The sequence below is a fragment of the Nasonia vitripennis genome (assembly GCF_009193385.2).
Source record: "Nasonia vitripennis strain AsymCx chromosome 2 unlocalized genomic scaffold, Nvit_psr_1.1 chr2_random0010, whole genome shotgun sequence".
In the NCBI taxonomy this organism is placed as follows: Eukaryota; Metazoa; Arthropoda; class Insecta; order Hymenoptera; family Pteromalidae; genus Nasonia; species Nasonia vitripennis.
Window position 1 is genome coordinate 143,094 of NW_022279617.1, and position 27,916 is coordinate 171,009.

General features: G+C 38.9%; 1 protein-coding gene across 13 annotated transcripts in view; it reads left to right on the top strand.

Moving 5' to 3' along the window:
- Positions 1-27,916, top strand: part of LOC100118460 (tyrosine decarboxylase) — a 486,598-nt gene that overhangs the window by 30,802 nt on the left and 427,880 nt on the right. For 2 of the 13 annotated variants that reach the window (XM_032601610.1, XM_032601609.1), the window contains exon 3: positions 20,684-20,898. The exons of 10 other annotated variants lie outside the window; for them this stretch is intronic. The gene's annotated coding sequence lies outside the window, so the exon portion shown is untranslated. Of the gene's footprint in view, positions 1-16,911; positions 19,159-19,247; positions 20,899-27,916 lie in introns of those variants that run through there. One more of the 13 variants, XM_032601608.1, reaches the window with a different exon arrangement.

Genomic DNA, 27,916 nt, shown 5'->3' on the forward strand with positions numbered 1-27,916 from the left:
CGTTAAGACGCGGACTTCGGCAATAACCTCGCTAGTCTAAGTCGGGTCTTGGACGTAGCGTCCGCTTACGCTGGCGACGCTGCTGCCTAGCTGCAGGGAGCGCGCCCTCGGTCGCCATTCTGGGATTCGGCCGCCGAGTAGAGCACACGTTCTCTCGCTTCTGTTATATTAGAGAATAAAGTCTTTAGAGTGTTAAGTTGTAATAAATCAGAGAGAGTATTTCATTCGCGTCGCCTTCTCCTGTGTCCCGTCCATCATTGATAGCGCGAAAAATAAAGAAGAGAATCTTAAATTCTAAAGTGGTGACCCCGTACAGAAGACGCTTCGGAGTCGGGCACAGCGCCATCAACCGACGCCACTCTCGCAACGCTCGATCTCTCTCACTCTCGGCGGCCAGCCCTCCTTTCTCTCTCGGCGTACCGCGCGGGGCCGAGAAAGAAAATTTTTATCGTTACCGACTCACCGCCCGTCGCAGCCCATTTACAGCTCGTGGCGGTGACCATTTTTATTTTTCGTCGCTCTGAAGAGCAGCAGTGCAGTAGTGCGCAGTGGCACGCGACTAGCACGGTGCGCCCCGCCGCCGGTGAAGAGTTTATCGTTTCGAGCACGCGGTGCGGCCCGTCGTCTGCCTCTTCATCGCAGCACCATCAGGCGAGCACCAGCAGCATCTTGTCGCACGGCATCACCAGCAGCAGGGAGTCTGTCTCCAGCCCCTTTACAGCTGGAGTGCGCGCGGAGCGGCCCCGTTAGTTGTCTCCCTGCCAGCGTGGTCAGCACAACGAGAGCAGCCCGCACCACCGAGCAGCGCGCAGCACAGAGCGGCAGACCAGCGCAGCCAAACATCGCAACGGAGCAGAGCAGCACTCCATTGCAGCGGAGCATCGCAGTGGAGCAGCGCAGACCACCATCAGCCTCGACATCGGCAGCGCCCGGCAGCCAGCGTCACCTTCAAAACCAGGTTTTCACGCTTCGCAACAGGTATAGTTCTTTCGCGGCCTTAAGTCGCTCTTATTTTATCAAGTGCCGCGCCATATCTGTTGCGTGCCGCCGGCGCCGACGCCGCGCTCCACGCAGTTGGCCATCTTGCCGACGCGCGTCGTCTTCCGCGCTTTCTCGCATTTCCGCCCCCTGCCCTCCTGCGCGAGCGGCCATTTTGAAGGTAGCGTTGCGCGCCGACCATCGCGCGCGTTCCACTGGCTCCGCTACTGCCACGCGTGCCGCGCCAGGGCGACACCCGTCATCCTTCGGCGGTACACCGCGCACACAGCCTGCCGCGCCCGGGTTCTCGTATCTCTCAGCGCCTCGCCGCGCGCTGCGCTCTTAATTTCGTTCACGCTAAAAACAGCGAATTGTTCTGCGCACACCTACAGAGCCGAACATCGGCATAGAAAATCGAAGCATACCGGCTGACGCGAATAATTCTGGCGGCATACCACCTCCTCCGCCCTTGCCCACCGGAGGGCTGTTGCCGTTCCCTCGTCCGCCTACAGAGGCCACGCGCTGCGACATACTGGAATACTAATCCAGCTTTTTGGCTCGCACAGGTCGATGCAGCGCTCGAGGCCATCGGAGTACGCAGCGATCGCCACGAGTTCAACCTAGTAGTGGTTCGCCTCCCGCAGGACGTTGCCTAGGAGCTGTCAGACATCATCCTGCATCCGCCAGCCACCAACCGCTACTGGGGCCTCCGAGTCACACTACTGCAGCGCCTGTCCATCTCCGCTGACACCCAGATACACCAGGTGCTGAACGAGGTGCGCCTCGACGAACGCACACCATCGCAGCTGCTTCGCTACATGAGGCGCCTGGCCAACAACGTCATCTCCGATGAGGCCAAGAATTGCCGGCAAATGGCTGGATCTCAAATGGCTGGACCTCTTGCCATCTCACACCAGCCGTCTGTGCCGAGTGCTGCAGCCGGCTGACACATCGCAACTTCGCCGTTTTCTGGGACTGGTGAACTATTACAGGCGATGCATACCTGGAGCTGCAAGCCTCTTGACACCCCTCAACGATCTGCTCAAGCTCTTGCCGCAACGCAAGAAACCGTCACCTCTCAACTGGACAAACGAAGCTCTAGACGCATTCAAGAAGACGAATCAGGCGCTTGCTGACGCCGTCACTACTATGTTTCTGCGCCACGACGCTCGTTTACGGCTTTACACCGATGCCTCCGACATCTCCATCGGTGCAGCCCTGGAGCAGCACGACGCTACATGAGGCGCCTGGCCAACAACGCTATCTCCGATGAGGCCAAGAAGATCAAATGGCTGGACCTCCTGCCATCTCACACCAGCCGTCTGTCCCGAGTGCTGCCAGCCACCTCACTCGACGAACTGGCCCACCTGGCCGACCTCGCTATTGCTCCAGAACCGCCAGTCCACGCTGTCGCAGCTCGCCAACCAACACCACCCTCGAGTGGCGTTTCCTCAGGCACGGCATCGCCTCAGCCAGAATTCGACATGTCCACGCTGCAGGCTACGTTGACGCAGCTCCTGCCAACACGTAGAGGCAGAGCAAGCTGCTTGAGACCTTTGTCAACGCAGCAAACAACAACTGCGGTTCCAACAGCAACAACAACAACAGCAGAGGTCGCGCCCGCTCGCGCTCACGCTCCTGTCCAGCCCGTCCAGCTGCCTCAGACACACTAGCATCGTTCAACACCGGCTGGTGCTGGTATCACTGCAAATTCGGTCAGGAGGTCACACAATGCAAGCAGCCCTGCTCCTCCGCACCAGGTCAGGGAAACTAAACGCACCCCCGCTCCTGCAAGCCTAGGCGGTTGACGCAGCAACAGAACGCCGCTTGCACATCGTCGACAGAAAATCAAAGCTCCGTTTTCTAGTGGACACAGGCTCGGCGGTTTCCCTGTACAGAATGTGCCGCGCACATACTGTAAGGAGGAAAGAACACGTGGCCCGCTTACACTCAGCGCAGCCAACGCTTCAGCGATCAGCACATACGGCACATATTCAATGGCTCTGGACCTCGCTCTGGCTAAACCACTTGAGTGGAAATGCATAGTTGCAGACGTCAGCAATCCCATCATTGGCGCAGATTTCCTGGCTAATTTCGGCCTCGCTGTCGACCTCCAGCGCAGACAGCTCCTCGACGATGACTATACGCACCACTCAACTGGCACGCTGCTACCAACGCAAGTATTCTCCGTCGCACTCAACATCTCTGCTGACGTCGCAGAAGGAGTGTTTGCTGACCTGTTGAGAGACTTTCAAGACCTAGCTTCTCCAGGCAGCACCATCATCTCATTGCCAGACCTCTCCGCTTTCCATCACATAGTAACGAACGGACCTACGGCTGCAGCACGTCCACGCCAGCTCCACGGTGAACGTCTCGAAGCGGCGCGCGCCTAATTTCGTATACTTTTAGATATGGGCATCGTCCGACTTTCAGATAGTTCGTGGGCGAGCCCGCTTCGCCTAGTCAAGAAAGCCGATGGATCGTACCGCATCACAGGCGATTATCGGCAGCTTAACAGTCGCACCGTTCCAGATAGATATCCGCTCCCGATTATAGAGGATCTTCTGCTTAAACTCCAAGGCGACACCTTCTCGGTTGTAGATTTAAAGAAAGTATTTTATCAAGTTCCTATCGCACCTGAAAACGCACACAAGAATGCAATTATTACTCCATTTGGACTTTTCGAATTCACCAGCTCTTCGATGCGACTTCGCAACGCTGCTCAATTCTCCACAACGTGCAATGGATCACCTCCTGCGCGATCTGCCTTTCGTACGGGCGTATCTGGACGACATAGTCGTAGTCTCCTGGGGCAGAGAACAAAACCTAGATCACCTCAAGACCCTCTTCGCCACGCTACGCAAGGCTCACATCAAGATCAATCAAGATAAGTGCATTCTGGCCAAGAAGGAAGTAATTTATCTCGGGTACCGCATTTCAAAAGATGGTTGTAGTCCACCACCAGCCAAGGTCGAGGTAATTCAAGCTTTTCCGCAGCCGGCTGACACATCGCAACTTCGCCGTTTTCTGGGACTGGTGAACTATTACAGGCGATGCATACCTGGAGCTGACACCCCTCAACGATCTGCTCAAGCTCTTGCCGCAAATGGGATTTTTCATTTCAAAAATGTTGATTCAACTGGATTTTCGATATAAAAGGGTTGTCCAACGGTAAATTTGTAGGGTTTTGTATGTAGAATATGAATCCAAGTTCCTAGAAAGGATTCGCCAAACCAAAAAAAAGTTATACGGTCCACAAATAACCTCAAATTTGCAGAAAAATGTAGAACATTATAGTAATGAGTTAATATTCTACAAAAACCATTGCATCTTGTAATTTATGTTGATCACTCATCTTATTGCTGTATATAAAACGAAAAGTAAACATATTAGGTAAAAAAAGCCAAAAATGAATCCCCCGATATGGAGAAAAATGAAAACCCCTATTTTATGTTTATTGATATTTATATACATATACAGACATATATGTATAAATGTGTGTGTGTGTGTGTACACACACACTCTCATATATATATATATATATATATATATATATATATATATATATATATATGCACACATATATATGGCCTAAGTTTATCCGAAAGTTTATTAAAATTTGACAAAATGAATAAGATTTAAATTAAAGGAACAAAATAAACTACAACAGAGTAAAGAAATGATAAAGGAATTTACATAAAGCACCCGATTTTTTGAAACATATATTCAATTTTATTTCCTATTAATATTCAACTATTTTTGTACAAAATTATTTTGATTATTCTTCTGCTGTTTCATTTGTTACGACCAACATTCTCATTTCTTCATTTAAACTCATACGTTTCGATGCAGTTTTATTACTGTTCAAAGAAATAAGTGGATCCGAGTGTACACACACACACAGACACACACACACACACACATTTATACATATATGTCTGTATATGTATATAAATATCAATAAACATAAAATAAGGGTTTTCATTTTTCTCCATATCGGGGGATTTATTTTTGGCTTTTTTTACCTAATATGTTTACTTTTCGTTTTATATACAGCAATAAGATGAGTGATCAACATAAATTACAAGATTCAATGGTTTTTGTAGAATATTAACTCATTACTATAATGTTCTACATTTTTCTGCAAATTTGAGGTTATTTGTGGACCGTATAACTTTTTTTTGGTATGGCGAATCCTTTCTAGGGACTTGGATTCATATTCTACATACAAAACCCTACAAATTTACCGTTGGACAACCCTTTTATATCGAAAATCCAGTTGAATCAACATTTTTGAAATGAAAAATCCCGTTTCGCACCACTGTGCGCCGGGACCGAGAATCGATCCGGCGCTCCCGAGATCTCTAGGCGCGCGTGCTACCACTCGAGCCAACGCTGCCCTATTCCGTCACTCTCTATCCTGCCTCGATTACCGGCGTGGCGAGGGACGTTGTTCCTCGTTACAATATCTATTCGAATAACATATATAATTTATATATACAAAGCTTATAACATCTTAATTGATTTAATTAAAAAAAATATATTACTTGTTTTGTCTAATCAATCCGCCTGGTATTTAACAACATTAAAAATTTTCTTTTCTTAAAACATTAATTTTAAATTTATGCTACTGTTTTATTAAATATAAAAATACAAATTAAAAGTATTTAATTAAATGATTCATTTTACAATTGATAAAATATATCTGTTCCCCGTCGAAATGATCAACGTTGAATCAATGCTGATTTCAATATTGATTTCAGTCTGAAATCAGCGTTGATTCCATATTGATTCAATGCTGAATCCATGTTGAATCAAAGTTGAATTAGTACGAAAACGCAACGTGGTTTCAGCGTTGATTTTAGACTGAATTCAGTGCTGGATTTCAAAGTTCAATCAGGGTTGAAATAAAATTGTAAAAAAAAAACCGCCGAGACCTGGGCTTAAACCCAAGACTTTTTGATTATTAGACGAACTTGACCACTTAGCCATTTTGACACTTGCAATGTATATCTCATAATGTAACACACGGAAACCTATAGGTGGCAAATAGTCTCGAAGCTGGGTACCTTTCCGAGTGCACAGAGAAGTCCAGTTGAGGGTCCAGTCCAGTATTATTATAAAGATTATGATAGAGTAGGTTATTTTTTTCGTTATTCGCTCTATAGGATTCCGTTTATGTTACATTATGAGATATAAATGTAAGTGTCGAAATGGCTAAGTGGTCAAGTCATTCCTCTACTATTCAAAAGGTCTCGAGTTTGAGCCCAGGTCTCAGCGATCTTTTTTTTTACAATTATTTATTTCAACTCTGATTGAACCCTGAAATCCAGCACTGAATTCAGTCTAAAATCAACGCTGAATCCACGTTGCGTTTTCGTACTAATTCAACTTTGATTCAACATGGATTCAGCATTGAATCAATATGTAATCAACGCTGATTTCAGGCTGAAATCAATATGAAATCAGCATTGATTCAACGTTGATCGTTTAAACGGGGTTCCCTTGCAGAATCTTATGACAGAAAATTTACAATATTTTTAAAATATCAACTTTCATATAATTGAAAATTCAAATCCTAAAAAATTTATTTTAAATACACTTATTTACAATGTACATATTGAAATAAATCCCCATTGAAATATAACCGAGTGAGCGTTAGCAAGCGAGGTGATTATTGCTAGTTTTGATATTAAAGCAATACATACTATTGAAGGAAGCTACGTGCTAAAAAATTGGCAGCGGTTTTCAGCTTGAATTTGTTTTTCATTAGTTTAAATAAATCTTGATAATTTTGTATTAGAAGCACGAACTTTGAGCGCGACACTGCTCAATATGTAAAAAAAATATTATTGAGACTTATATATAAGTGTAATGTACTATGTTATTCATAGAATATAGTGTATACATGTATGCGTATGCAAAAGTGTTGGTATGTGTCTATCCTACTCTAAAAAAGACCAACCAACCATCAAGTACTTGGGCATCACCATCGATGTAAGACTAACTTTCAAACAACATCTGGAAATAGTCAGCGATAAAGCAGCAAAAGTCGGCGTTGCTCTATCACGATTGGTGTCAAATGTAGGAGGCCCAACTCAGAAGCGAAGGTTACTCTTAGCCAGTGTAACCACATCGTTTATGCTATATGGAGCCCCAATATGGGCAGATGCGATGCGGGTGAAATCGTATGCCCGAATGCTAACCACTGTGTACAGACGAAGTGCACTAAGAGTGGCGTCCGCTTACCGTACAGTATCGGTCAATGCGGTGTGCATTATTGCTGGTATGCTGCAGATTGACCTATTGGCGATGGAAAGTAAGGAAGTATTATAAACTAAAAGAAGAACAAGTGACCAAACTTAGAAGGAGATCTGGGACGCAGCAAGAAAGAAGACAATGGCCGAATGGTAAACAAGATGGGATGTTAGTGACAAAGGGCGATGGACACATCGCCTTATACCAAAAATAGAGGATTGGACTGGAAGAGAACATGGGAAGGTCAACTTCTACCTCACACAGTTTTTAACCAGGCACGAATGCTTCCGGGCTTATCTGCACCAATTTAAATTAGACGACAGTTTGAACTGCCCAGCTTGTTTTGACGCTAACGAAGATGCGGAGCATGTTCTCTGTGACTGTTCGCGAAACCAAATGGAGCGAGAAGAAATCGAGTGTTATCTTCAGACTAGAGTGACACCTGAGTCAATGATGATAACTATGTTGACGTCGGAGGATGGTTGGAACGCAGTAAACAACTACGTAAGGACTTTCCTCAAGAAGGTTAAAAATGACGAAGAGAAAAGAAGGCAAAGACGAGGCGAAACAGCGAAATAAAAATGTAGCTAGACGAAGGTCACTGAGCCGTGTCGGGGATGAGGCTGTCCAGAGGATAGCCGGACGACGCCGCACGAAGCAGACGACATTATTGTTGAATATATTGTATAAATCATATCATCAAAAAAAAAAGCAAAAATATTTTTTCAAAAATCAAAAGATGGTTATAATACGGTCATATAATGGTCAGAGTCATAAAAGAAAAAATTTCCTGAATTGAAAATCAGAAAACATATATGCATGTCAAATTTTATTACGATCGGTCGCGTGGTTCCAGAATCATAACGGTATACGTACATACACAAACGCACATCCATTCGCACGGACATTTTCTAAAGACGCATTATTCGAATTTTAAACACCTCCAAATGCGTTTCTACGGTGTTTGAGCGAAACTGAAAATTTTACTATTACAAAGCTTCCTCTAGGAGGAAGCAATATTTTACAAAAAAATAAAATGTGCAAAATCTACAGTCATGACCGTTGCGTCTCTAATAATTCACAAAAAGGCACGGTTCTGAGTGTGCTCACATTCTATCGCTTTTTTAAACTGGGGTGACATCTTTTGGCTGATTTTCGTTATGATAGATGGTGCCATCACATAATTCCACCTGTCACGTGACACAAACAGTAGACCCCATAACTTGCGATTTCTGGCTCCATAGCTGACCTATTGTATTTTTCCGCTACTCCATTCAGTTCATGGACGTACGGTGGACATGTTACTAGTTCTATTCCCTTAGATGTTTACAAAATCATAAATCTCATGGTTTAAATATTCTTTACCGTTATCACATTGCAACTTTTTCACTTTTTTATTGAATTCATTCTCTGCTAAGTTTACAAATTCTTACAGACAACTGGCAGTTTCTGATTTATTTTTAATGCAAAACATTCTAGTACACTTACTATAATCTTCAACAAATGTCACGAAATATTTCTCTCCACCATAACCAATTTTCTATGTGGATTATTTAAATCTGTATGAATGAGTTTTAGTATTTCGGTAGTTTTTGTTTTATTATTTTCGAACAGTACATTTTACATTTTCCTTTGCAATTTGCACATTTCATTTCAGTACTTTCAATTTTTTCTGACAAGCCTTCAACTAATTTATTATTTACTAGTTTCGACAAATATTGAAAATTTACATGACTAAGTGCCCTATGCCATTTTTCTTTGTCTGTTAATTTGACCGAATTAACTTACATTGATTTAGTACTCTTTTGTACTACAAAACTTTTCATTAAGTATAGATTATATTTTTTATTTGCAACTGCTATTAATTCTCTATATTTATTGTAAATTTTGGCATCATCATTTTTTTGCTACTACTGTATAATTTTCTGTGACTTTAGATATACTCAATATATTTTGTCATAACATAATAAACATTTTTTACGTCAACTTGTTTTTCATTGTAATAATTTTTGAGATATAACTTTAAAGTTTCAATTTTTGTTGCTTTCAAATTTTTACCCTCTAGTAATTTTATTTCAATAGGCTTTTAAACATATGAATTTATCAAAGAATTTATCATTATTTATAATGTGGTCAGTACAACAACTATCAAGAATTCAATTTATTTGTCCTAAATTTTTGCTACTATTTTATAACGCAGTTACCTGATTTACCTCTGGATTGCAGATCTGTGTCAGCCATGCTTTGGATGAGTGATCGCCCTGTTGTTTACCTGAAGATTCGCCCCTGGGTTGACCTTGCCCTTTGCCTCGTTGACGGCCTCGGTAGTCGCCTCTGTTGAAGCCTCGTTGGTGACCTCGTTGACCGTGACTGGAGTAAGTACCTCGTCCCCAGTTGCTCTGCTGCTGTCTCGTGCATTCACTTTCGTAGTGAACGGTTTCTCCAGACCTGTAACATTTTCCTTTAGTTCGTACCACAAAAGTACTGACATTTGTTTTATTATCACACTTTGGTTGCGTTATATTTTTCTCCTTGATCTAAGACTTCACATAGTCTACTGCTCTTTAATCTTCTGGTACAACATCTATAAAATCTCCAATGAAGCTATAGTTTGGCGGCAATGCTCTGATTAGATATCTCAATTTTTTATTTCTTCTAATCTTCCACCAAGTGCTTTAAACTCGTTTTTAACTTTTTCAAATTCCACAAAAAATCTTCAACTGATTTATAATTGTTCAACTTGATTTCCTCAATTTTGTTTCTGCATATTATTTGAAGGACTGTAGATTGTGATAAATACATTTTGTCAAACTTTTGTATCATCTCAGGAGCCGTTGCGCATTAACTAACATACTCTAACTGAGATCCATTTTATTCCATTAGGCTTTGTCCTTTTTGTCTTCTTAAGTGATTGCTCTGACTGTTGGGTCTTTGCGCTCTTTATATTCTAGTAGGATCATTTATCTTATTTTCCAGCTTGTGTAGTTTGCACCATCAAATACTGGTATTAGAATGTCTTCAACTTTCGCTTGTTTTGCCATTTCGATTTCCTTTTAATATATTTGCGTATACTTTAGAAAAATATTCTTGAAAGAACTCAAGAAGATCATTGTACTAAAGAATAAATCGGATTTCTTATATTCTTTTTCCAAACGGCTTCTTTTTAATATCTGAATATTGTTCTGAATTCACTTCTGCCTTAGACCACAAAAACATGTGCTTAACCTCTAAATTTGCCACGTGCTCTGTAATAGCACTTAACTACGTGTTTTACATGCCGACTTCAATCCACTTGCATCACACTTAAATCTTAATTAATTTTCATAAAACTTTTTATTGTTTAGTACCTAATGGCTTTATCTTCGTCACTGTGCGTATATTTTATTAATTTACGGGGACGGATACACCTAAAATTGTCGAAAAATAAAAAAATTCAATTTTTTGTTTATATTTTCCCTAAATTGTTTTAAAAAATAAATTGAACTATTAAATATATTCAGGTATAATGTAAGAATCATAAAACAATGTTCATATGTGCCATATTATCAGGAATGACATTTCTTCGAAGGCCAAAATTCAGATTTTCCATTTTCCAGCTACCACAGACTTACTTAAGGTTTGGGCTTCGAAGGGCAGTTTTATACTAATAGATATGCTTTCAAACACATATAGTTTCCAGATGAGCCTAGGGTTTTACAAAAAAAGATTATTCAAAAAAGTTGTCTGGATATTAACATAAAATTTGTTACTTTTTAAAGTGTTTAAACAATTTTTGTTGATTATTTTCAGAACACTTTTTTAAATAATATTTTTGAGGGTAGATAAATAATAACATTGTGAGGTTAAATAATATATTGAGTCTATTGAACTTGAAAGTGGTCATAGCCACAAGTTGCAGAGAAAGAGAGAGAGAGAGAGAGAGAGAGAGAGAGAGAGAGAGAGAGAGAGAGAGTACATAGTCGTATTTAGTTTGTGTAGTAATATTTCGCAATACGCTCGCTCTAGGAATATATCAAGATTATGATACTTACTATATTACAACAACTATTAAGGAGATCTGTGCATAGATCTCTGCAGAGATTTCTGCACAGATCTCTGCACTGATCTCTGCACAAAATTTGGACCGCATCCTTTTGATTTCCAGAATATTCTTAAAAGCAAAAAAAAAAAAAATATATAACGAGTACCTACATGGGCGTTACTATCTAGATAAAAAAAAAACTCTAGTTGTGAACTCCAAAATTATTATTTTACAAGTTATTAAAAGTTTTTTGTTTAAATCAATATATTAAAAAATGAAAATTTTGGAGTTCATAACCAGAATTTTTTGTTATCATCCAGATAGTAACACCCATATACGCACTTACTATATTATATTTTTTGCTTTTAAGAGTATTCTGGAAATTAAAAGGATACGGTCCAAATTTTGTGCAGAGATCTGTACAGAAATCTCAGCAGAGATCTATGCACAGATCTCTGCACATTATTATATTTGTAAGGGAACATTATAGTATGACAATTTTAATTTTTTGTATAAATGCCAATTCAAAAATCCATCATACTATGCGTAAAATATGTATTTGAATCACTATTTAAAGGTTATATCATTTTGTTATTTTTAAATAGTTCTAAGGAACCTATTCTAAAACCTATGTAGATACTAAAATTATCATATTTCGTTCTGCACAACTTTAACTAACAACAATTTGAATATCTGAAAAAATTCAGGTACACTACTAATACTATACAGTAAGGAGAACAAGGAGACTGGACACGGGGAACCCGTGAGCGCGAGTGAGAAACATAGGAAACGCGTATTAGTGTGGGAGAGAACAAATTTTCCTCCCTTAATTCTTGCTCATTTCCCACTCTTCCTCTTTGAGTTGCAGGACAAGAGCAAAAGGAGTCCAAAAATAGGGTAGAAAAAAAGGTCAGGCTCAATGGCCCACAGCGAAGGGTTAGTTTTTTTCTTTACGACAGAATACTTAAAATTAGACAATATCAAGTACAAGTAATAAATAAAATGTAATAATAATTCGTAATTTTTTCGTATAAATAGTTAATAACGAATTTTAAATGAAAAAAATTGGTTAATAATTGCTGATTTTGCTTCCGTTATTTTTTAAAATTTATTATAAAATATAAGTGCAAATACTGTCCGATTTTGTTCACTTAAATTTAGTCTTCATCAGCTTATTCCACAGTATAAATAAATCTGTAGCACTTTTTGTAATATTCAATTATTATTAAAATGTAGAAAGTTTCAAGGAGTATTTTTTTCATGCAAAGGGACGTAATCTTTCATTGCCGTCTTTGGGCCTGACCCTTTTTTTCGGTGGATAGATATAGATCCCTATGTTTCTTACTCGTACTCACAGTTTACCCTATGTTCAGTCTCCTTGTTCCCTTTACTGTATAGAACGAATAAAACAAAATTTTAGCGAGAAAATAATAATTAGGTTTACATTGCAGATCAGACTGTGTGTGTATATGCACTGCACCTTGCTGTTCATGAGCAAGATACAGTGCCTAGACAAATAGTAATTAAAACTTGAGATGCGCAAGGGAAAACAAAATGTCGCTAACGCGCACACCGAACAGAAATCAACAAAAAGAAACCAATAGTTAGATTAAGACAAGGAATGGAAACTAATCAAGGCAAATTTTTCCAACAATAACGACTACTAGCTTGGCAATACCCCCAAGCACGTCATCGTTTCTAATCTTTGGTTTGTGAAACATAGTCTACGGTGGTTTTGACCAAGGTCAACCCTCTAACTCAGTGACAAATACGCTGTTTAAAGCACTGCCGACCTACAGTTTTCCAACTGAGAACTCTATGACAGCTGGACGCAACCAACAATTCAATCACACAGACAACGCTTTTGGTTTAGTTTGGTATCTGCAAGGCTGTTATCTACAACAACGACAACTGCTAGCACTGACTTTTACAGTTACCCCTAGTGGTTGCACAGCGCCATGGCTGATATCTCAGCGACGGGACATTCCTTCCAGCCGTCTACTGTGCCAGGCATACTTCCACCTTTACAACCTACCACAGAAACAGGTTTCCAAACGCAGCATTAACCCTGGGAAATCCGTCACCCGGCCAGCAATACAATGCCTCCGCCTTCGCAAGCACCACACGCTTGCAGTACTGGCCCTTCTATAAGTACAATCTTCAAGGAAGGTCAACAATGGACCAGCTCATAGCTGCGCTCCAGAAATCACAGTCAAACTGGATCAAATAACAGGGCAGGAGAAGTGGAACAAGTCTCGCAAAAATTCAAGGAATAGACGCGATTTCACGCCAGCCAGATCACAATCCAGAGATCGATAGAAAAAAAAGTAAAGTTGTTGCTGGCACAAAGGTGTTTGGATCAGAAGCAAAACACTGTTTCTTGCCGTGCAACTGGAAAAAAGCACCTAGAGACAACTGCAAGATAAAAAAACCCGATTACTCAGAAAATCAGGATAATTAGACAACCCCGCTGTCGAGAAGACTGACAGCCGGTACAAATTCACCGAACGTCTCTACACTAGAGACACTCTCTTAAATGAAATCGTTCTAATAAACACGGGCGCAGACATCTTGATAATTACAAAGCCACCCAACTGGCAAAGTAAGCCAATTGATCTCAAGCCCTACGCGGTTAATGGCTGTACCATCGACGTCTATGGTATCGCACATCGCAAATTAGATGTAGGTCTGTCATACAGACTCTCGTGAAATTTTACTATTGCAGATATCCTCTACTCAATCATAGGAGCTGATCTCCTATCACATTACCATCTACTACCGAATTTCAAGCTCAAGAGACTGGTAGATAGGAAACAACTTACGCACTCTTCTGCCTCCATCAGGTCAGTAGAGCCGGTGCAAATTTCTTTCTTTTCTTGGCACTGAACCACAAGTATTCCCACATTTTCCATAAATATCCTTAAGTTTTTGGCCCTGATCAATTCAGATCGACGAAAGAAGAAAGTGTATTTCACCACATACTGACGAAAGACCATCCAGCCTCGCAAAGAGCTTGTTCTCTATCTCTAGCCAAACTCAAGGCTGCTAAGAAGGAGTTTCGCAGATGGTGCAAACTGGGGATTTGTCGCACCTCGGATAGCACGTGGGTAAGCCCATTACACATGGTTATGAAGAAAGACGGGGAATGGCGTCCATGTGACTACCGCAAACTTAATTTGGCCACGATCCCAGACCGCTACCCCATCCCTCTTATGCATGACTGCATGACATTTTGATACAAAAAGATTCTCACGGCGTTGGACTTACACCAAGTATATCAGAAGATACCCCCAAAACGGCAATCATTACGCCCTTTGGACTCTACAAATTCCCAGTAACGACGTTCGGCTTCCGTAATGCCTCACAAACTTTGTTAACTTGTCCTTCAACGCTTTTCCAAACAATAATGCAGAGATACGTCTCATCACCGACGCATCTGACACTGCCATAGGGGCAAACGTTTAGTAACGCTCGGGCAACGCCTGACAACCGCTAGCATTCTGTCTGCAGAAGTTCTCCCCCGCGCAAAAGAAGTACGCCATCTACGACAGAGAGCAGACGGTTATTTATGAAGCCATCAGATACTTTCACCACTACCTCAAAGGCGCAGAATTAAAGATCATCACAGATCAGAAACCGCTGATCTGCGCTCTACAGCAGAGCAACGACAAGATGCCAGCAGTCCGCTAGCGTAGATTATTATACATCACCCATTTTAACACAGAGATTCTCAACCTCCCAAAAGAAGACAATGACTTTGCGCGCACTGTCTCGAATAAAAACTACATCATTTATCTCATACCTCCCATACTCTTCAACTATAGCGATCCAAACCTCCTTGTTGATCCACATCTACAAGCTATCGACACTGTTCAACGAGAGACAGCTAAGCGAAGAACAGGAAAAGGACGAGAAACTCAAGGAGATTTTCGAGAACGTGGATCATCCGCTAAAGCTTTGCAAGTTCACGTGGGGCACCGACCACGCAGCTTTTTACTGCGACATCCACGAAGATGTAATTAGTCCTTATCTTCCAAATAAGCTAAGAAAAGAAGTTTTCAACAACTTATATTCACCATCGCATCCTGAAGCTAAAGTCACAGCTCGACTTATCCACCAACAATAAATGTGGCCCAACATGAGTCACGATATGGCATACTTAGTGCAAGACGTGCATCGCTTGTCAACAATCAAAAGTTACCAAGCACAATAAACTCTTGTATAAGCCATTCATCGTTCTAGAAGCTAGATTCGAACACGTCCACTTGGACCCGCTAGGACATTTTGCCCCATAGTCACGGCTACACTCATCTCCTCAGTATCATCGATCGTTACACGAGATGGACTGAGGCAATTCCTATTGCTGATACCACTGCAGTAACTGTAGCTCGTGCTTTATACGACTACTGGATTCGCCGTTATGGCGCACAAACGACGATCACCTCGGACCAGGGTGCACAGTTTGAATTCAAATTGTTCACCGAACTCCTGTCAATCCTCGAAGTAAACAGGACTCGCACAAATTCATACCATCCTGCTTCCGACGGCATTGTGAACGCCTCCACCGAGACATCAAGACAGCTTTCATGTGCCACGGAAATTTTCAGGATTGAATTCGAATACTTCCTACAGTCATGCTAGGACTGCACACACGCATCCATTTAGACACGATGCAAGTCCAGCCGACTTAGTCTCCGGCAAAGCAATGAAAATCCTTGCTGACTTCGCACTCTTCACGAACAAAGAACCGAATGTTCATCTATTCTACGATGAATTCCGAGATCGCATGCAGCAACTAAGATCAGTTCCAGTTAGTCACAAAACAGCGATCAACTGCACACTGATGTGATTCAGTCGCGTGGCGAGGGTAGCAAGGCTTCGAGAAAGCGAGTCTCATTTGCGGCAAGGCCAAGCGTCAGAATTTTCACACCTGACAATACGGACTCTAAACCTAAGTTGAACTGGATCGACATTGTAAATGCGTTTCCAAATTAAATTTCCAAAGACAGCTTAGTAAAGCTAATTTCCTCTTGCATTCAATTAAGACTCAACATTTGACAAAATTCTCTTTTGTAACATTATGTTAACTCTTATCTCTTCCAATTTTACTTAAGGGGATATAATACCTTTAAATCCTGAAAAAAAGAATTATAAGTAAAAATGATAAAATTAAAGTCAATCATTTGAAATTATTTAGACTAATATTTAGTATAAATACCTTTAACTTTACCGTGCTAAAAAACCTTAATTATCTCAGCTGGCCCATTGTGGCACTCGGTGCAATATTTTGTGAATTTTATCACTGTCCGTTGGATTCCAAGTGTACAAATGATTCTTTTGGGGTCAAATTCCAGGATGATAGTTTGTACACCTGTAGTTTTAATATAAATGCAGGGATTTTAATTTAAATGTTAAAAAAATGTTTTATACATAAAAAGATGGCATAATAAGCAAAAAAAAAAAAGAAAAAATTCAGTATTTTCATCGCCAAACCATTTCTAAGAATTCAAATTAAAATCCCTGCATTTATACTAAAACTACAGGTGTACAAAGTATCATCCTGGAATTTGACCCCAAAAGAATCATTTGTACACTTGGAATCCAACGGACAGTGATAAAATTCACAAAACATTGCACCGAGTGCCACAATGGGTCAGCAGGGATAATTAAGGTTTTAGCAGGGTAAGGTTAAATGTATTTATACTAAATATTAGTCAATCATCTAGAACAGAATCCAACCATTTGTCTAGGTCTATAGATTTGGCTGGTTTGTCGTTTGTACTACTATTATTTGTAACAGTAAGTCTTCGCTCTAAATGTGCAAAATAGAATGAATGAGAAGATGAATTTGTCAATTTAGTAATAACAGAGGGAAAAATGTTCACCTTCTTCAAGATTATTCTTTGCAATGATTGGACCAGTATGGACAGGTTCTGTAAGAGATAACAAACATTATAGTTTATCTTCTTGATTGTATCTAGTTTTCTTAAAATCCTATTCGAGCAGCTCCTTTCCAAGTGTGTTTATAAAAGTTTCTGCAGATTGCACAGAAGAACTCCATCTATGTCAACTTTGTAAAGACCATTGTATCTACAATGTAAGAGCTTATATTATATCTTAAGTTAAAAACAAATGATTGAGCTGATTGTCTTCACTTGCTGAATATTTACGGTATTAAGATAATGTTTCTTACTACTCTCAATGGTATACCAGAACGCCAATCAGTTGCCGCAGCTTCTTCCTGATCATTAAATTTCGCTCTACAATTTAGAGCCAAGCCTTTTTTTTTGCACGAGTTAAAGTTTGGTGTCAATTTTCTTCATTACCTAAAAAAAAAAATCATAGCCGTAATTCATAATTATTCACCATACGTGTAATATATAAGCATAGTTACCTAATGCATCTCTTCTACAAGAACCAGTATAAATAAATTCAATCCATTATCCATAGCTCCATATTCACCAGAAATTATAATAGAACAAGCACAATCATTTCTCTGCTATGAATCCCAGCTATTGGAGACACGTGCGCTGCCTTTCTAATTTTTGTGAGAATGGTCTTTCGAGTCCATGGCTTCCAGATTTTTATACTGTCAAAATGATTCTTCAATTCTTAAAATCGTTTATCTAACCTGAAATCAGGTGTTTCATTGCCTGGATGCGTTTTAATGACAGTATGTTCTTTGATATGAACTCTTGCTCAACGTATGTCACATATATAATTATAAAAACGTTTTTTCAAACATGTTCCTTGATCGCTTTTTAGGGATCAATAGAACCGAGCCCTAGTTTTTGCACTCGCTCGGTAGTGAATCTAATCTCGATCGGGTGATCCAGAGTGATGGTCGGTATGAAACTTACTCTGGGATGCAGATTTTTAGTTAGGTCACCGATTCTCTTCAACATTTTTCTTCCTTCCATTGACATTGAACATTACACTATATCCTTTAGCTCGTCTATTCCTTTGGCACAGGTTTCCAGAATTGCCTGTAAATGTATTTTATTGCTTACTTGCGCCTGGCACTGCGCACAGGCAATTTTTTTAAATAGAGCTAGCGATATTGTAGGTGACTTGCGAGCAGGAGATCTCCTGCCTGGGAATTTTCTGGAGAGACTTGGCCCACTACGCCTCCTGGTCCTAGTCTAGCTTCTGGAGGTCCTTACAGCTTACATGTAATGAGAGCAAAAACAGATTAGTGGTAAAAGAGCAAAAAGTTGCAAGTTGGAACTATTTGTAAGGCCCTGTACCGCCAACAGATCAGCTGTTGTCATCAAACTGTGTAGCTGCTCCTGCACTACGTTAACTTTACCCTGGTAGATGAAGTCAAGCAACTCCGCAAGTTTATCGAATTTGACATTCCTGAATATGATGACAGGATGCTGACAAGGGTCCTGTTGTTTAAAAAACACTGGTAATTTCGGAGCACTTGTGGCGCTGCGATCGCTCTCGCTCTATCGCCCGCTCAAGTACGGCCTACGATCCTCTCAGCTTACCGCGAGTCTCTTGACCACGCATGCGCGCTAATCATCATATATGCTTATAGTGGTTGACTAGTCGACTCGATAATTCGCACATCGATCTTCTCAACCTTTTGGTGTAATGGCTCTTTCTTTTTTTGGTAGTAAGTAAATATCGCACTTCTAAAATTGCACTTTTATAGTTAATATATTGCATATATTTACATTATAAATATTGCATATCAGAATATCAAATTGCGATTCCGGCCTTGGAGGGCCACAACATCTTTGAGCTGCGACAAGCTCTTCCAATTTTGATGGGCAGACGTTTAGAGATGGCCCTGAGGACAGTCTTTGGTCTGGGTATCGACGTCGAGGGCAGAAATGCCGTTTTTCGTGCCATCACGGAGGACCTGAATCAAAACCTTACTTCGTCAATAACAGGTAAATATTGAAAAAAATCGAATATGTTTTCGCACAAAATTCAATACATTTTCAAATATTTTAATTTTTTTTTGTTTTCTGTGTTACAGAAGCTGAGGTAAGGATGATGTGGGAGTACTTGGTCCAGCAATATCGCCGAATCGGCAAATTCTTGAGGAGAGGCTACATCACGTAGGAGAAGTTGGAGCCCATTGATTGGAAGCTGTTCAAAGAAATGTGTGATCTACCGATGTTTATATAAAAGTATTTATTTAAAGTGTTTGTGTATAAAGTGGTTGAATAGCATGTTATAATGTGATTTAATAAATGTATAATATTAAGTGAACATCCATTTTTTTTAATTTGCTCGAAACTTGGTTTTTGGAATTGCTTTTCTACTGTTTTTCCTAGAGTATTGCACGTGTGATGTCCGCGGCGTTTTGTTGCGGGTCGCGGTAGCTATTCATTTTTTTTTTCACTTGCCGAATCGCAGTGTTAGTATCGTATCTCGATCTTTATTGCACGCGGACGTCTTATAATCGTGTGATTTTGTTGCCATATTAAAATGCCCTTTCGCCCTACTGACTCCAATCTCCATCAAATGTGAGAGTTGTGGAGTAGAGGCGAAACATTTGCGGAGATAGCAGAGTATTTCAATTGCTTCGAAATGACAGTGAGGACTTGGACGCGTAGATTCGACAAGGAAACCCCTGAAAATCTAGCTCATGACAGGCGGAAGGAGAACGGTGGTAGGTACGCCCTGAGCGATGAAGATTTAGCGTGAGTTGCTGCTGCTCTGCGGGAAAATCCTTATTAGCACGTCTCCAGAATGCCTGCAGCTCTGAATCTTCCCGTTACGGAGCAAACTATCAGAACATCCATTAAAAAGCGCCTGTATATCAAACATCGAAAATCGGCCAGCAAATGCTTCATCAGAAATGAAAATTTGATTACGCGGCTTGCGTATGGCAATCAGCATATTAACTGCACGCAAGTTGAGTGAAGAAGGACAATTGCGGTAGACAAAAAAGTCTTCTCCACGTGCAAGGATAGTAAGAAAGGTTTATTGTTTTTGTTGCACAACAAATTAGTTTTCTTTGTATGCCTTTTTTATATTGGTATTTAAAAATTACTAACCGATTACGATTTCAAATTTACGCGGTACGTGATGTATGATTTTGGTGTATACATGACGTCACGAAATACCTAACCTCTAAATCATTAGTATCGTGAACTATATAATGCGTACTAGCAGACAGCAGTACTAGTGTCTATCAGTCGGGGACTTTTTACAGTGTTAGTTATTGTTGAAGCTATTCTATATTATGGTTCTTAAGTTTATCCGTTTTGTCTCTGACTATTGCTCGGTTGTAAATTTAAATGAAAGCAGAAGCTATACTTGTCTGTTGGAGTATAGTTAGTGCAAATGAGAACGAAGTTTTTTTCACACTTTTGTTCTGGCAAAACAGTTTGTTTTTATTTCCAGTAACCATGCTTCAGTAGACCAATAGTTTTTTTTTTATTTCAATTAAATTTGTGTTTACAGGTCAGTCGGAGTTTGGAGAGCAGATGGAACAAGGTACGATTGGAACCATGTCCTCCCAAAGATGACCAATAGTAGGCACAGCAAGTCTTTCTGGCCATGGGTGTCAGGGGACGGTGCAGGTGATCTAGTCAGGATTAAAGGGAAACTGAATTCCCAATTGTATGTGCTTATCTTAGAAGAGTACATGTTGCCAGGTGTCAACGCTCGCTATCCTGGTAATGAATAAGTGTTTGTCATAGAAAACAACAGTCTAGTGCACTCAGCAAGATTTGTTGCATAGTTGGAACACCAACCATCCCAGAATATAAAGGCTGAACCACCCATCACGCTCCCCAAATCTTTTCCAAATTTATTCATTATTTCAGTATTCATGAAGTTTGTAGATATTTAATCTGTCACTGGTTATGAAGTTCAAGCCCTTCAGAGTTATTTTTCCAATAAGAGATGTTGCTTACTCCAGTTACACCAGTTAGAGATGTAACTTACTTAAATCAAGTGCCTACTCATACCTACACGCTGTTATTTATTTTTTAACTTGCCAAGACTTGGAGACAAGTTATTTTAAGGTCAACCATGATCGATTTGACACATGCTCACTGGTTTCCTCTTGCTTCGCAAGAGAATATTTACTCACTGACTACCTTGCATTCTCCAAAAGGGTCTAACAAAGTTCTGATAGTCTTTCTTAAACATAAAATTTACTCCTTTTAGTACAACTATATTTATTTATTTATCAAACCACTTACAATGCCTTTAGAAGGCATCCTATAGAGGTAAATAAAATTACCTGTACATAGGAAATGGTATAAAGAAAAGTGTAAAAAACTAACCTAAAACTAAACAAGAAAGAAAAGTAGAAAAACAAAACAAGTATGTACTTTGCATACTCGTTGTGCTCCCCACCTTTCCAGGCCTTTCATACTGTTGTTGTAAAAATTGTTACTCATGATTGTGTTTATTTGTCTTTTCTAGCTACTAATATTCATTGCAAAAAATACACGCAATTGAATAAAGTTTTGAATTTGAATATCCAAATAACGATGATAAAACTTTTCAATGTTTAACAAAATACTTATTAATAATACATTTCTATATACTTTATACTATAACTTTCACAAGTACTTATTTACATAAAATATCTATTTGAGATCTCTTACATTGCGTTGGTTAATTGTAAAATACTAGTACTTAGTAATTTAAGAGTTTTACCATAATATATTGCATTCATTTTCTTTGATATATTCTTTGAGTTTTATTTTAACTTTTAGCTTACTACCACATAATTCTTTCAGATCACTTGTTAAGTTGTTAAAAATTTTAATTGCTACATAGTAACTATTATTTGTAGCTATTGTATTAGATATTTTAGGTATTTGAATATCTTTGTTTCTTGTTTTGCTTGTCGAGTTAATATATTTTTGTCTTAGATTTTTATGATGGTACAAGATTGATTGATAAAGAAATAATTGTTTTACGTTTAGCGGGTATTTTTCTTTTATAAATTTGCTTTTACAAATAATTTTCATAAGCTCCGCCCCATGCAATTATTCCATAATTAATTATGCTTTGAAAGAAAGCGTAGTAAACAGTAAGTAGTGTTTTAGTGTCCATGATGTCTTAATTTTAGCAAAAATAAAGATCAAATATTTGGTTTTTTTATAATATAATCAACGTGTTTATCCCATTTCATATTAAAATCGAAGATTAATCCTAAATATTTATGGAATTCAACTCTTTTTAATGATTTGCTATCTAGCTTTATATCAACTGTTAATGGCACACTATCACAGTAATTTCCAAATGTCACGACAACCGTTTTCTCTACATTTAAAGACAATTTATTTACTGCTAGCCATTTCGCTACGATTTTTAAATATTCATTCACCCTTTCCTCTGCCTTAGCCCACGTATCGTCACTCGAGATGACGATGGTGTCATCAGCGTAGGACAGGATAGAATCATTTGGCATATCTCTCAGTATCATTCACGTATATTATAAGTAGTAACGGTCCTAGTATAGTTCTTTGAGGAACACCAGTTGTTATGGTTTTATCTTCACTCATACAATTAGGAATTTTTACTCTTTGTTTCCTACTGTCGAGATAGCTGATAAACAAATCTAAAGCAGTCCCTCTTACACCATATCGTTCTAATTTTTTAAGCAGAATTTTGTGGTTTACCATATCAAAAGCCTTTGGATAGGTCTAAAAAAGCAGTTATCAGAGGTTTGCTTTTATCAAAATTGTTGTAAATTAAGTTTGTTATATAATTTAGACAATCTGTGGTGCCTTTATTACTAACAAAACCAAATTGTTTGTCTGATATTATATTATGTATTTCCATAAAATTGTAGAGCCTAATAAAAATTATTCTTTCAAGGATTTTCGCAATGTTTGAAATGAGGGATATCGGCCGGTAGTTAGACATCAGAGTCTTAACCCCAGCTTTATACATAGGTATAACTTCAGCCCTCTTGAAGGCTGAAGGCCATACTGATTTCTCAATGCATAAGTTATAGATGTATTCCAATGGTGAAAGAATGTAATCTGCTATAGTTTGAAGGGTAGCTACACTTATATCATCCACTCCATCTGCTTTTTTTTTCATGGAGCATATTACTTCATGTATCTCTATCGCATTCATAGGTCTGATGAACATTGATTGATTATTACTGATTGTAAGTTTTACCTCATTTTCGTCCGGTGCGACAATATGATTACTTAATGTTACTCCTATTGTACAGAAATAGTCATTCAAAGTGTTTGCTATTTCCGCCTTATTTTCAATCTTTACGTTATTGACATATATATGGGACGTTTCACGTCAACCGGACCATCAGTGTACCCAAAATTGGGGTTAACCTAACAAGACGTTTGAGGTCTCAAAATGATCGCCTGGTCAAGGGCTTTTGAAAAAGTTCTGGCCTTTTCTAAAATGCAATGTGGCGCATAAAATATGGAGCCTGAAACCCACGTTTTCATAGCACATTCAACAAAAACAATAGTAAAAATGTTCTAATGCGGAATCAAAATGGTGGACATTATACCTCCACCAAACCCATTTTACCGCAACAAATGATTTTTGATCAGTTTAAAGTATCGATATGGGGGTTTTCAGGGTCACTGAATCTTATTTTAACCTCGACATTTCAAAATTCGAAATGGCGGAATCAAAATGGTGGACATTATACCTCCACCAAACCCATTTTACCGCAACAAATGATTTTTGATCAGTTTAAAGTATCGATATGGGGGTTTTCAGGGTCACTGAATCTTAGCTTGACCTCGACATTTCAAAATTTAAAATGGTGGATCCAAAATGGCGGACATTATACCGCCACTAAACCAATTTTACCGCAACAAATGATTTTAGATCAATTTAAAGTATCGATATGAGGGTTTGTGAGGTAAATGGTTATAAATGTATTATCGGAATCAGTATTTGTGCACATGAATCTTATATTTTTCCGGTCTATTAGATTTAGAATTATCTGTCTGCGGTTTTTGCACTTACATTTTTCTATTGTTCTGTGTATATGCATATGCCTGCGTGGATGAAAAAAATATATAATTTAGCCAAATGAATCAATCTTTAATGACATTTTGTGCACTCTTATCAATTCTGGCTCCTCGTTCGTGGAGTTTTTACTGGTGATAAATGGCTTTCGCCGATATCATAAATTACTCTGTTCCTAGGTTCATTGGTATTTGAGTAATGCATGACTTTCAACGTTTCATTATTTTCTGGGATAAATCCATGCCCCATTTGTATGTTTGTGACAGGTGGACAGTTTTTAAATTTCTTTGTTAGGAATTGACGAGCTTGTTCGTGATCTTTTTTGGTGTATAAGAAAAATTTTATATTGAATGATCGCCCATTAGCCCATGAATAAAGAGCTTTAACATCTAGAATTGCTTTATTTTTTGCAGCTTGTAAGCTCGCTCTTTTAGCTTCTCTCTTTACTATCGCTCCAACTCGATAACGATTTTTAAAATGCTGTTTAGCACCATCAGTAGCATATATTACCTTTTTTACTGTGGGACAAACCTTGCGAATTTCAGGTATAAGCTTTTGCTGCATTACGTATACTGCAGTGGCATCACGAGTAGTACAGTCGGACATACATACTGTACTAAAATGCTTTAGCTTGCCTTCCGATTTATAATAAACAACAGCAGGAAAAATCGTACTTTGATCATTATTAAAATGAAATGCCTGTGCAGTATCTTGGGCTGTAAAAGCATAGTTCTCAGCAAAATCCAATTGAGCAAGAACCTCTTCATCTGAAAGATTATTTTTCTTCCCAGAAATAAACTTTGATTGTTCCTTATCGATGAAGTGATGAGGTATCAACTTTTCTAGGCTAGAACATAAAGTTTCAATAAATTCTTGCGATGTTAGGCATTGTTTTATCAAAGTGTATCTATCGGTTGATTGCCACGTGCTGAAGATTACTTGATCAATATTGTGCTCATCCATAATGTTCTCAACGTAATTAGAAAACTTTTGAATGTCCGGACAAAATTTGCATTCATTCAAATAACAACTTGGTTTGGGATCCTCACATAGAACTAAATTCAAACAATCTTTATAATTCTTCAGAATATTGTTTGAGATTTTTTCTATATTTACTGCGTCAATCATCGCTTTGAAATTTTGGTGTATCGTACATACACATACATTGTGTGTACCAGAGGATCCTGCAAAGACACAACATTTTGGTCTCAGTTCCGCAAACTTGGTAAGCCCAATCGGATGTTCAGGAAACTATTCTTTAAATTGATTATGAAGGTTCTTAATATCAGTAAGTAATAATCTTTTCTGCACTTTTATTTGTTCACCATATAAATAAATACTGACGGTATCTTTTTTATTTGGCATAATTCTGCTGTTAAGATCATTTTCGTAAAAATCTTCAACTTTCTGAGTAGTTTCTGCAGGTAATGTTTTTCCACGTTTTGCAACAGGAGAAGCCAAAACTCCATCTGATTCTCTTAACTGTTTTGCTTTACGAGCCATTCTGTGAGACACACCAAATTGGTTCATAATTTTACGTATTGCCCAGTGTTCGGGCAAAATAGTAAGAATACTGACACGTAATGGATCGTTCTCCGGCAGGGATTGGAATTTGTTTTTAAGTCCAGTTAAAATAACTGTAAGATCATCTTGCATAGGTGCATCCGTGTTTGAAACCGAAGGTGAGTCAGTCTCTGATTCAAAATCAACACTCATACTGACCTTTGGAGATGACAAATCATGTAGTTTGTAAAAGGATTTTCTACATGTATTACAAATCAGTGAAGATGTTGGATAATCAGGATAGACATCTTGAAATTCGTTGGAGATCTTCCTAAGAGATTTGCTGTGTCCTGTATTAATATCAAATGGATTAACGTATCTATCCATGCGATATTTTTTCGCAGGAGAACACGTTGTTGTAGGATATGAGAAAGCACAACCAAAACAAAAAAAAAATGTTAGAAATAACAAAATTACGGCTAGTACAGTTGAACATGGAGTTGCCGATAAAGTAAGACTTACTCAACAACTGCCTTAAAAAGGATGTTGAAGAAGAAGTCGCCAATGTATCTATTAATGTACCTATTAACTATCCTAAAAAGGACTGTTGGAGAAAAAGTCGCCTATGAATAAAGCCGCTGATGGACTTGCTCGGCAACTATCCTGAAAAAGACTGTTGGAGAAAAAGTCGCCGATGAAGAAAGTATTCCTTGAAGAAAATATTCCTTTCTATGGGTTGCTAAACGTGGGAACGGGTTGGGGGTGTAGGTAAAAAAGAGGGATGAAATAAATCACTTGAAAGCAATAAATTCCTTTGCCACAAAACAGTTTTATTTGCTGAAGTCTTTGCACAAGTTGTCATTGGACACGAGCCGTGTACTTGCAGCATTAGGCTGTTGGAAGAGGGGCGAGGTACAGCGCTGGACCCAGCCTCCTTATGTACCCTCCGCGACGCTACTTCACTTGTGGGTAATGCGCAGCCGCCTAGCGGCGCGCCGCGGTACTAGCGCCGCGGTACTAGCGCCGCGGTGATAAGCGCTGCAGCGTGCGTGGCGTGTTCGGCGGGTTGCGCGTTAGCAGGGGCTTATCGCGAGAGAGCCTGTGGGTGGGTTATGACAAATATCCGCCAGTTTATATTGGCCATATTGAATTTTGAAATTTCGAGGTTAAAATAAGATTCAGCGGCCCCTTAAACTCCCATACCGATACTTTAAACTGATTTAAAATCGTTCATTGCGGTAAAATTGGTTTAGTGGCGGTATAATGTCCGCCATTTTGGATCCACCATTTTAAATTTTGAAATTTCGAGGTCAAGCTAAGATTCAGTGACCCTGAAAACCCCCATATCGATACTTTAAACTGATCAAAAATCATTTGTTGCGGTAAAATGGGTTTGGTGGAGGTATAATGTCCACCATTTTGATCCGCCATTTTTGATTTTGGAATTCTGTCAGCATTGTCAATAATATGTCCTATCATTAGTTGTACATGCTTTTTGGTGGGATATTTAACAAATTAGAACATTTTTACTATTGTTTTTGTTGAATGTGCTATGAAAACGTGGGTTTCAGGCTCCATATTATATGCGCCACATTGGATTTTTAAAATGGCCAGAACTTTTTCAAAAGCCCTTGACCAGACGATCATTTTGAGACCTCAAACGTCTTGTTAGGTTAACCCAAATTTTGGGTGCACTGATGGTCCGGTTGACGTGAAACGTCCCATATATATATATATATATATATATATATATATATATATATATATATATATATATATATATATATATATATATATATATATATATATATATATATATATATATATATATATATATATATATATATATATATATATATATATATATATATATACACACACACACACACACACACACACACACACACATATATATATATATATATATATATATATATATATATATATATATATATATATATATATTCAATTTGTTCCTTTTTTTGTACAGTTGATTTACCTAACTTAGCCTTAATTGTTTTCCACAGTTTCTTTGGATTATCACTGTTTAGCTCTATGGTTTCGCGATCGTATTTTATCTTAGCATCTTTGATGACTTTATTTAATATTTTTGAATAATTAATATAGTCCTGTTTCAAAATTTGACACGTTGGTTTGCTCTTCATTAAATTATACAAGTTTTCTTTTGTTTTGCAAGAGATTAATATCGCACTT